The sequence below is a fragment of the Sorex araneus genome, chromosome 6, assembly GCF_027595985.1.
Source record: "Sorex araneus isolate mSorAra2 chromosome 6, mSorAra2.pri, whole genome shotgun sequence".
NCBI lineage: Eukaryota > Metazoa > Chordata > Mammalia > Eulipotyphla > Soricidae > Sorex > Sorex araneus.
The window spans coordinates 142,910,670-142,922,168 of NC_073307.1; positions in this window are offsets into that span (position 1 = coordinate 142,910,670).

The window sequence follows — 11,499 nt, forward strand, 5'->3', positions numbered from 1 at the left end:
GTTAACTTCCTAAGAACATTCTTTAATAAACTCATTTTAAAACAAAACAAAAGTGCAGGAATGAAGCAAAGGTCTAGTAAGATTATATACTTGTTTCACTGTATGTTGCTTATGGCTTTCCTCAAAGCAATGTGGAAAAATTTGGAAAATTAATGGAAGATGTGATAGGTGCTTTCCATCTTTCTATCACTCTCAATCAAGAAAGAGTAAGCAACATTTGAAAAGATTTCAACAATAAGAAGGAACATTCTTTTTTTTTTCTATCAGGAACATTTTAAATTCACATTTCATTTGTAAGACTCTCACTGAAGTACTAAATTAAAAAGGAGTTCTAATTTCCCAGGTGTTCATTTCTGGGAACACCTCCCTTTCTGAGACTTGCATTAGTACTCCCTGGGACATAAGCATAGCTTCTTTGATGTTATAACTATCAGAGATGCCAAGCTGAGAATTCCTGAAAATAAAGACTTAAGAACTCTTTGTAGATACATACACACTTTATGTTAATGTTTGCCATACCTATGAAATCAAATGAATATTGTTTTAGTTGACGTGGGGATTGAGTATGAGAATATATGTATAATTTATTTGAAAAAATAAACATCCTAATTTTAAATTGGGTGAAAATAAAGAGCTCCTCTGACTCCTGATGGAGTTGCTGAATGGCCATGATCCCAGAGACTCAGAAACAAATCTCGGAACCCAGTGGCTTTTGGCAGAAATGCATGCGTTTGAATTCGGTTTTCAGCCCCTGGGCCACCCCAGGTGAGAAAAGATGCCGATCCACTGCCTTTTTCCCCTGTCAGCTCTAGGGCCACCATCTTCCAGAGGCCAATAGACAGACAGGTTTAGGCCTGCAGTGAGGAGGCACTCGGGGCCTCACGGGATGAGGGTGGAGTCAGCTCTTTCCTTCCCCACCCCAACGAGACCCCGAGTTGCAGCCCACGAATGGCCTCTCTGACTCCTGATCGAGTTGCTGAATGGCCATGATACCAGGGACTCAGAAACAAATCTTGGAACCCAGTGGCTTTTGTCAGAAATCCCTCCAGATTTAATTATTAAAATTCCAAAATTCCAAAATCTGCTAATGCGGCCACATGACATCATATGCTATTCATAGTAAACAATAGAAAACAAAGTGTCTAATGTTGCCTTTCGGCAGATCTAAGTATTGGGGACAAATCTCAAATAACAATGGTGGGGCCGGTGTTGAAATATTGAATGCAATCAAAATAGAGAGAGAGTAATGTGGACATCATCTGCCACACAGGTAGGGGGAGGGTGTGGGATAGGGGTATACTGGGGTTTTGGGTGGAGGGAAATGTGCACTGGTGAAGGGAAGGATGTTTCATTATTGTATGACTGAGTCTTAAACCTGAAAGCTTTGTAACTGCTCTCACGGTGATTCAATAAATAAATAAAATTAAAAGAAATAAAAAAGAGCTCTTTATCAAACAAGAAAAGAGATAACAAAGCAAGGCATGAAAAGTTTTCTAACATAAGCCATTAGAGTAATCTATATCAAAATAACATTGAGATATAAAATTGCATTTATCAGAATAACAGAAAAATGAAGAAAATGACTAAATTTAATGCTGAAAAAGACATGGACAATTTGGAGCAATCATTTATTTATTTATTTTGCTTTTTGGGTCATACCTGGTGATGCACAGGAGTTACTCCTGACTCTGCACTCAGGAATTATTCCTGGCAGTGCTCAGGGGACCATATGGGATGCTGGGAATCGAACCTGGGTCAGCCACGTGCAAGGCAAATGCCCTACCCGCTGTGCTATTGCTCCAGCCCCTAACTGACATACCTTTAGAGACCTGGATTCTAGTCGAGCTATACTAACAGTAATTCTAAGTTTCATTTCCTTATGGTTTTAAGCTTTAACATTGATGTTTCATGTCAAATATTTCAGAAGCTCATTAAATTTGAGTAATTTTCCTTTTAATCTTTTAAAAATTAGTTTAAGAAGTTACTGATTATGTGACCCATTTCTCTTCTGAGTCCAAAGAGAGGATGTATTCATAGAGTAAAATTGTGGACTGTCAAGGCTGGAGTAATAGCACAGTGGGTAGGGCTTTGCCTTGCACGCAGTGACCCAGGTTCGATTCCCAGCATCCCATATGGTCCCCCGAGCACCTCCAGGAGTAATTCCAGAGTGCATGAGGCAGGAGTAACCCCCGTGCAATACCGGGTGTGACTTAAAAAGAAAAAAAATGTGGGTTGAATGTCTACAGATATGGGGGTTGCCTCGTCTCGAAAACTATATTGGATAAGACAATTAAAACAGCAACATTTGGTCCAGAGAAACAGTTCAAAGTTTAGAGCACATGCAGAGTGTGTGAGGGGCACGGGGGGGCTGAATTTCATCCCTGCACAAAATGGTCCATGTGCACAGCCAGAAGCAACTCTTAAGTATCCTAGGTATAGCCAATCTTGCCACCTAGACCCACATCCTCACTCCCTCCCACACCCCACATATAGATAAAACTACAACATTCTATTTTCGCACTTAAACACAATGAAAAAATTGAAACAATTCAATTGATTTCACTATACTCGATATATTATTGTTTGATAAAATTACATATTTCCTTGATTTTTTTTCTTTCCCCCCAACCTCCCTGAGACAGATTTCTTAAAAAACTTTACATTTTCACTCTCTGGAACCAACCATTTTTCATCAAACTATCTTCACCAAGCTCAGAGAATCAAATATAAACCAATGGTCTATCAAATTCTCATTTTATTTGCAGTTGTTTTTCCTCATTAATGTGAACAAAGCAGGATCTAAATGATGTTTTCTGGCTTGTTCAATTTTTCTAAGCAACAAAAATATCACTATCTCCTTTGTTTCTTTTCAACAGATCTATGTGAATTAGCTTTAAACTTCAAATTAATTTTTTTCTGTTTGAAATCCTATCAAGTGTCTCTCAATTTGGCTCTTTTCCCATTTTGAAGCTCTTCCCTAACTACTCAGAAATGTGTGCATTATATTGTATATATATATACATATATATACAATATAATACACATTATATACTATATTGTACAATATAATACACAATATATTATATTGTATATATATACACAATATACAATATATACATACAATATAATATATATATATATATTGTTTTCCCCTTTGGGTCTATATCACAACGCTAGAGAGAAAAAAAAGAAAGTTGGATGTTTACTGGAGCTGTTTTATGCTCTTGGTATTGTGACAACCTATCTAAAAGAAATGGTACTCAGGTCCTGCGTAGGAGTATTTTGCTCTTACCTTTAAAAGGCTTGTACTCAGCCTGTCAGAAAAAGGAAACCCAATCTCATTTTCATCTAATGTACACGGCAGAAACATTACTCTGATATGAACCAGAGCTTGAAAACAGAGAAACAATTGTTGCTGCTAATCAGACAGAAACATCACATAAAGACAATTGATTTTGTGTTTGTCTGTGTGTATATGTGTGTGGTGCAAGCAATGTGGTCACCCATTAAATTCAGGCACACTATTCACACAATCCAATGAACAACCCTTAGAGCAAGATGCCTGGGAAATGCTGAGTTGTGTCACAGGAGAGCGCAGGTAGTTTCTACTTCCCTCAAGGGAAGCAGAAAGATGTAAAACTGAAAGCAGCTGCAATTTAAAGACACAGAACTATTGTCAACATCTATTGAAAAATGATTGTGTACCAGGCTATGTGAATAGTATTCGCTTTTCCTTTACCCCCTTATTAAAATAAGCCTAAGAGGCGGGCATCACTGTGGCAATTTTCCTAATAAAGTTCAATTACTTTTTTTCAAATCCATACTTTTAATAGTAATAGAGGAATCAGACTTTAGTCATTTTTATTTTAAAATATAATTTATTTATTTTGGTTTGGGGCCACAACCAGTGGTGCTCAGAGATCACTCCTGGTGGGCTTGGTGAGCCATTTTGGATGCCAAGGGTTGAACCAGGGTTGCTTGCCTAGAAAGCAAGGAAAACCTGCTGCATTGTTTTTGCTGAGAAAGGAAAAGCAACCTGCTGTGTTATTGCTTTGGTCCAAAACTACCCTTTTGGATGCAAAGGTTATATGCTCTTTCTAGAGATAAAATTACTTGGAACAAAGCTAAAATTACCCTGGTCTTCTCTGCATTTAATTAATTACTATTTTTTCTTATTTTTTTTTATTGAATCACTGTGAGATAATTACAAGCTTTCGTGTTTGGGTTACAATCACACAATGATCAAACACCCATCTCTCCACCAGTGCACATTCCCTACCACTGATATCCCTGCTATCCCCCCCTTCCCACCTCCCCCTGCCTCCATGGCGGACAATATTCCCCATGCTCTCTCTCTACTTTTGGGCAACTTGGCTTGCAACACAGACACTGAGAGGTCATCATGCTTGTTCCATTAGCTACTTTTGGCACACATCTCCCATCCCGACTGTTTCCTCAAGCCATCAATTTCTTAGTGATCCCTTTTCTATTCCATCTGCCTTCTCCCCTGAGCTCATGTAGCAGTCTTTCAACTATGGGGAAATCCTACTGGCACTTGTATCTACTTTCTTAATCAGTAATTCTATAGATATTTTTGAGAGCTTATTATGTGTTCTGTAATCTCACAAATTGTACTATATTTTTTTAAAAGTCTACCTTTATAATGCCAACATTATAAAGAGAGATAAACTGCCCATATTCACACAATTTTTAACAATTGAACATTTTTACACCAGCAAGTGGTAAATGCCATAAGGGTGCAGAAATATAAAGGAGGGTAAAGTGCCATGGAATAGTAGTAGTGAGGAATTGTTGAATATAATTTTAAATCAGAGGTAGGTACAAACCAAACTGCAAAAGTGACATTTACCTAAATATCTGGAGAGTAAGAGAGTTTGGCAGATGAAATACTGGAGGAAGAAGACTTACAAAGAAAGAAAATATATCCTGCCAGATAACATGAAGCAGGAGTGAGTCTAGTCTCTTTAAATACACCACAGGCAAGAAAGATAAGTCTGGAGAATGAGTGGAGTGGGGTGAATAGTGAAAGTTGAGTTCTGAAAATTAAAACGCTCTGTAGGCTGTTGCAAGACAATTGAATTTTACTCTGTATAAGACGGAAGCCATCTTATATTTTATAACATGAAATATTTGGACAAAGTAATGCTATTTTTTTACTTATTTAGAATCAATCATTTAAGCTATGTGAGAACAGCATATATGACCAAAATGAGAATAGAGTGTTTGACCAAAACAGAAAAGGAGGAACATGAAAAGATTGGCAGTGGGTAATTCTAGATACACTGTGAGACAAAACAGAACAAATAGAAGTTCCATGAAGATAAGGTACAGAGCTTGAGAGGGAAAACATTAGAATCCAGAGCTATCTGAATTATCAATCAGAAACTAGAACTTTGCTTTTCTTTTTATTTTTGACCACAGCAGATGGTAGTAAGGATTATTCCTGGAACAGTAGATAAACTTACAATAAGGTGGCAATGGATGTGGGGATATGCGTTTGAGACAATGTTGTTATTTCCTAGGGTTGATGCTCAAAAATAGAATTGCTAGGTCATATGGCAGAGTCTCTTGCCCCCGCACCTGGCTGTCTTCACCAGGGACCCTTGAAGGGGGGCGGGTTGAGTTTCCCTCCCCGCCCGGAGCAGAGCTCCGGCAGCCAAAGACTTACTGAACCCAGCCACAGCCATACTCAAGGACACTCTCCACACACTTGGAGGAGCCTCACGCATGAAGAAATCGGCAGAGGAACCCAGGTCGTGGCCGTGTGACCTCTTATAGCCTAGTTTTCCCTCTCGGAAAACCTGGCAAGGTACCGAGAGCATCCTGTCCCGAATGGCAGAGCCTGGCAAGCTCTCTGTGGTGTATTCAATATGCCAAATACAGTAACAATAATGGGTCTCATTCCCCTTACCCTGAAAGAGCCTCTTATGCGACACTGCTGGGAAGAACGAGTAAATAGAGGCTGCTAAAACCTCAGGGCTAGGACAAATGGAGACATTACTGGTGCCCGCTTGAGCAAATCAATGATAAATGGGATGACAGTGATGACAGTTATGATGACAGTGATGGCATTTCAAATTTAAGTTTACTGAGAACGTTTTCTATAATACTGTATCAGACAACGTTCACACCAACAGTTGCTTTCTCACCACATTCCCAGCAACACAGATAGTTCCACTATTTTTAATGTGTGCCATTCTTATTGGTGTAAGATGGTATCTCATTGTCATCTTTTTTTTTTCTTTTTGGGTCACACCCGGCGATGCACAGGGGTTACTCCTGGCTCTGCACTCAGGAATTACCCCTGGTGGTGCTCAGGGGACCATATGGGAGGCTGGGAATCGAACCCAGGTCGGCCACATGCAAGGCAAACGCCCTCCCTGTTGTGCTATCGCTCCAGCCCCTCATTGTCGTCTTGATTTGGATTTCTCTGTTGAAAAGTGATGCTGAGCATTTTTCCATTTGCCTACTGGCTAGTCACTGCCTGTATTCCTTGGAGAAGTATCTATTCATTTCCTCTGCAAATTTTTAAAGGTATTTTAAAATATTTTTATTGACCTTTGTGAGTACTTTGGTAGTCTAATGCACTCTCCATTGTATGACAGAGCTTATCTTTGTAAGTACATTTATATCCTGGATATCAAACTTTTATCTAACGTGTTGAATGAAAACACATCTTCTCATTCAGTTATCTGTCTTTTAGTTTTAGCCCATGGATTTTTGTTCGTTTGTTTGTTTGTTTTTTCCATGCAGAAGCTCATGAATTTTATGTAGTCACAGTTGTTTATTTTCTATTTTATTGCCATTGCCGGTGGTATCAGATCAGTGAAGATACCTTTCAGGTCACCTTTGAGGTCAAAGCAAATCTTGAAGTGTTCTGCCTATATTTTCCTCAATGTACTTTATCGTTTCTGGTCAGATCTCAAGGTCTTTGATCCACTTTGAATTGACTTCTGTTTGAGGTGCAGAACTTTTCTAATCGAGTTAATGAAGCCTGCTGATAGAAAAGAACTTGGGAAAGATATCAGGAGTTCCATCTGGAGCATGTTAAACTAAGATGTCCATTACATATCCCGATTTTTTTTCTGTTGAGCGCGCCATTATACCTGAATTATAACGCCATTATAACTGAATACCAGTTCCTGATCTGGTTATGTAGAAGTGATAGATTATAGCATTAGTGGACATAGAATATAGTCATCTATCCAGAGAGCACATGCGGATGGAGAAGGTAGCAGGACTAAAAACAATGTCTGGGACAGAGAAACTGTAAGAGATTCAGGAGAGAAAGAGAGAGAGAGAGAAAGAGAAAGTTGCAAAAAAGAATTGAGAAGGAATAAGACATGAAATAGGAGTAAATCCATGAATAATATTCTGAAGGTGCGGAGAGATAGTACCGGGGTTAATGTGCTTGCCTTGCATACATCAAATTTGGTTTTGGTTTTATTCTTGGTACCACGTGGTTCCCAAGCACCCATGGGAGTAACATTCTAAGAGTGGCTCCGTCTGCAATCCCCCCCACCTCCACCCACACACATACACACAAAACCGAGAAGAAAATATTCTAAAAGCCGGATTTAAGTGTTTCACAGTACAGGGAATGACCATCATGTGTAAGTGAAATTTAAGGAAGATTGAGAACTATCCATTGGCTTTAGGATGATAGCAACCTCTATAAGAACACTGCCATTGGAGGGCAGAAACAATGTAGTGGGTTTGAAAGAGAAAAGGAAAGGGGCATCAAAAGCAAAGAGAAAAGCCAATTCTTCCTATAGAGGCAGGCTGCAAAAGGAAGAACAGAAAATATGTGAAATTTGGTGATAAGGTGTTTTATTTTAAAGTTAAAAAAAGGACGTTTGCTTATATATATATATATATATATATATATATATCTGTTATATAACATTTTATATAACAGTTTGGTAGCACTATCGTCCATTGTTCATCGATTTGCTCGAGCAGGCACCAGTAAAGTTTCCATTGTGAGACCTGTTGTTACTGTTTTTGGCATATTGAATATGCCACAGGTAGCTTGCCAGGCTCTGTCATGCAGGCAGGATAATATTCTCAAGACCTTGCCGGGCTCTCTGAGAGGGATGGAGGAATCTAAACTGTGTCGGCCCCATGCAAGGCAAACGCCCTGGCCGCTGTTCTTTTGCTTCATCACATTTAGGGGAAAAGAAATTTCCTTTTTTTTTAAAAAAAAAAAGAAATTTCTTGAATCTTGAGATCCCAAGAAAAGATGACTGGGTAAAGAAACTTTGGTACATCAGTTAGAAAAGACAAACCCATGAAATTTGCATATAAATGGATTAACATGGAAAGTATTATGTTAAGTGAAATGAGTCAGAAAGAGAGGGAGAGACACACAAAGATTGCAATCTTATATTCCACAGATTCCATTCATCTGTGGAATATAAAGTAATAGAATGAGAGACTAACACCCAAGAACAGTAGAAATCAGGACCAGGAGGTTTACTCCATGGCTTGGAAGCCGGCATCAAATGCTGGGGGAAAAGGCAGCTCAGATAGAGAAGGAAACACCAAATATAGGTTATTTGGAGAACCAGCTCGGGTTGGGAGTTGCCAACCGAATGTAGACTATAGATTGAACACAATGGCCACTCAGTGCCTCTAGAGCAAACTACAACACCCAAAAGGAAAGAGAGAACAAAAGGGAATGCCCTGCCATAGAGGTGGGGTGGGGGGAGGGGGCTTGGTTGTGGAAGGGATACTGGGACCATTGGTGGTGGAGAATGGGCACTGGTGGAGAGATGGGTACTCGATCATTGTATGACTGAAATACAAGCACGAAAGTTTGTAAATCTGTGACTATATCCCATGGTGATTCACTAATAAAACTTAAAAAAAAAACCTGGAAAAAAAAAGAAATTTCTTGAGTGACTTCTTTTTTTTTGAAAATTAAGCAAGACATGGGCTAGCATCCAAAAAGAATGCTTGATTTTAATGAAAAGTGTAAATACTGCAATTACGGTAATGAGAAACTTATTTTGGTTGAGTCCATAGGATTACTTTTTCAGCTATTTCAGAGGCAAAGTCACCAGCAGAGTGTTGAAGTAAAAGAATCAGAGAGTGGATAGTTAGTGCTATGTAGGAAGCTTATTGAATAATTTTAAGGGCCACTTAAAGTTTCTTTTCTTTTTCAATTTTTTTTCTTTTGCTTTTTGGGTCACACCCGTGATGCTCAGGGTTGACTCCTGGTTCTGCACTCAGGAATTACTCCTGGCAGTACCTGGGGGATCATATGGGGTACTGGGGATGAAACCTGGGTTGGCCGCATGCAAGACAAACGCCATACCCGCTGTGCTATCCTCCAGCCCCTTAAAGTATATTTTCATTAATTTATTTATTTTTAACTTTTTTTTGGAACCACACCCAGTGGTTCTTAGGTTTTACTCCTAGTTCTGTGCTCAGCCATCATTCTTGGTGGACTCAAGGAAACCTATGAGGTTCTTGGGATTGAACTCAGGTCAGCTGCATGAAAGGCAATCGTTCTTCCTGTTGTAGTGTCTCTCTGGCCCTTGTTCATGAATTTAAAATAAGACTGTGCAATGTGATTAAGAATTTCTGTTCTAGGAGCAGTCAGTTGATTAGATATAGCAAGTGGGTATGGGTGGAATTAGATTTACAAAGGATTTGCATTGATCAAGAATTTGGTAAGGAAGAGCAAGGCAATTAAAAACTGATATCACAGTATTTGTAAAATATCGCTGTCCATGGCATTGAAATGGGAGTGAACACCGAAAGGGAGACCTACAGTAAATGGTAGTAGGATCAAAGAACAGATATCCCAGGAGGGTGTAATGACAGAGAGGGAGTGATCTAAAAAGGGAGATAAAATAATTGTAATATACTGGTTCTCATATATTAGAAATCCAAAAAGGGTTGAAGGCCCAGGGGCTTGAAGACTCAAGGGATAGAGCATGTTCCTAGCAGGTGCAAAGCCCTGAGTGTAATTCCTGGCACCTCATAATCAGGAAGAGTCAGCAAACCAGTCATCTGGTCACCTTCATCCCACACTGGCAATCTGAGCATCTCGGGGAGTGACCCAAGCCTCCTTCCCCCCACCACTCTGCTAGGGACAATCACTAAAATATGATGGTTCCAATGGCATTTGCACCTTTTTAGCTAAATTAATATAAAGACACTAACATATATATACATATATATATACATACATACTATTTCTAAAAATTAACTTTAAGGTCAAATTAAAATTAAAAAAGTACACCCAAATTTAAATAACTTGCCTATCATGGAAAAATAGCTCTAAGATTGTTATTAATAGTCCTTGGTTACAATTTGAATTTGGGTGTTAAGTAGGGGTGGTAAGTAGATGACAAAATATTATGAAATGAAATTTCAAGCTGGGCTTTTAGGGGAAAGATCTGGTAGTGTAAATGGGGAGAGAACAAGAACTTTCCCGCCTCCAAGACTGGTGTTTTGAGAACTGTGGTAGAAAAATTAGCTTCTCTTGGGAGGAGGCAGGCAAAGGAAAATCAGCATCTCAGAGCAAAATTTGGTTTCTTTCAGGGCATAAAGAAAAAGAAACAGAGAACAATGTGAGAACATGGGGAGTTTGGCTGATGATACACTGTTAATTTTGGAGAACATATTAGAACAGAGTCTCTTGCCCACATGCCTGGCTGTATTCCCCAGGGCTCCTCAGAGGGGATGGGCTCCAGCTTCTCTCCCCACCCCGAGCACAGCTCCCGGCGGCCAAAGACCACCAGAAACCTAGCCACAGCCATGCTCAAGACCCTCTTCGCGAGTTCGGACAAGCCTCACGCATGAATATACCGACAGAGGAACCCAGGTGTGTGTAATTCCATCAACAGCCAACATCCAGAGACTTAAAAGCAAACTCCCAGAAGCGATATCTTATAACATACTTTTCCCTATGGGAGAAACTAGCAAGCTACTGAGAGCTTCCTGCCCAGGGGAGGAAGCCTTGCAAGCTTCCCATGGTGTATCCATATGCTAAAACCAGTAACCAGCTGAATCTCATTCCCCTAACCCCTGAAAGAGCCTCCAATGCGGTATCGTTGGGAAGGCCGAGAGGAGAGAGGCTTCTAAAATCTCAGGGATAGGACGAATGTAGAGGTCACTGAGACCACTCGAGTAACTCAACGATCAACGGGTTTTCGTGATTCATGATTCGTGATTAGAACAGTTTCAAGAGCGAAGTCGTAACATACTAGAGAATTCACAAGAATTTTGAAAATTTAAAGTATAAGATATAAAGAGATGCTCAGAGATATTTCTAGGAACTTTGAGGGCTCAGGGCTCCTTTGTACTCCTCATATTAAAGCTAGGGTGAGGAGTGGGGTCCCACAGTTATTTTTCCCCATTTTTTTAAATTTAGGCTCCATGATTTATAAAATACTCATAAATAAATTTTATTTAAGCAATGTTCCAACACTGCATCCACCATTAAAGAGTCAGGGTCCTTCCACC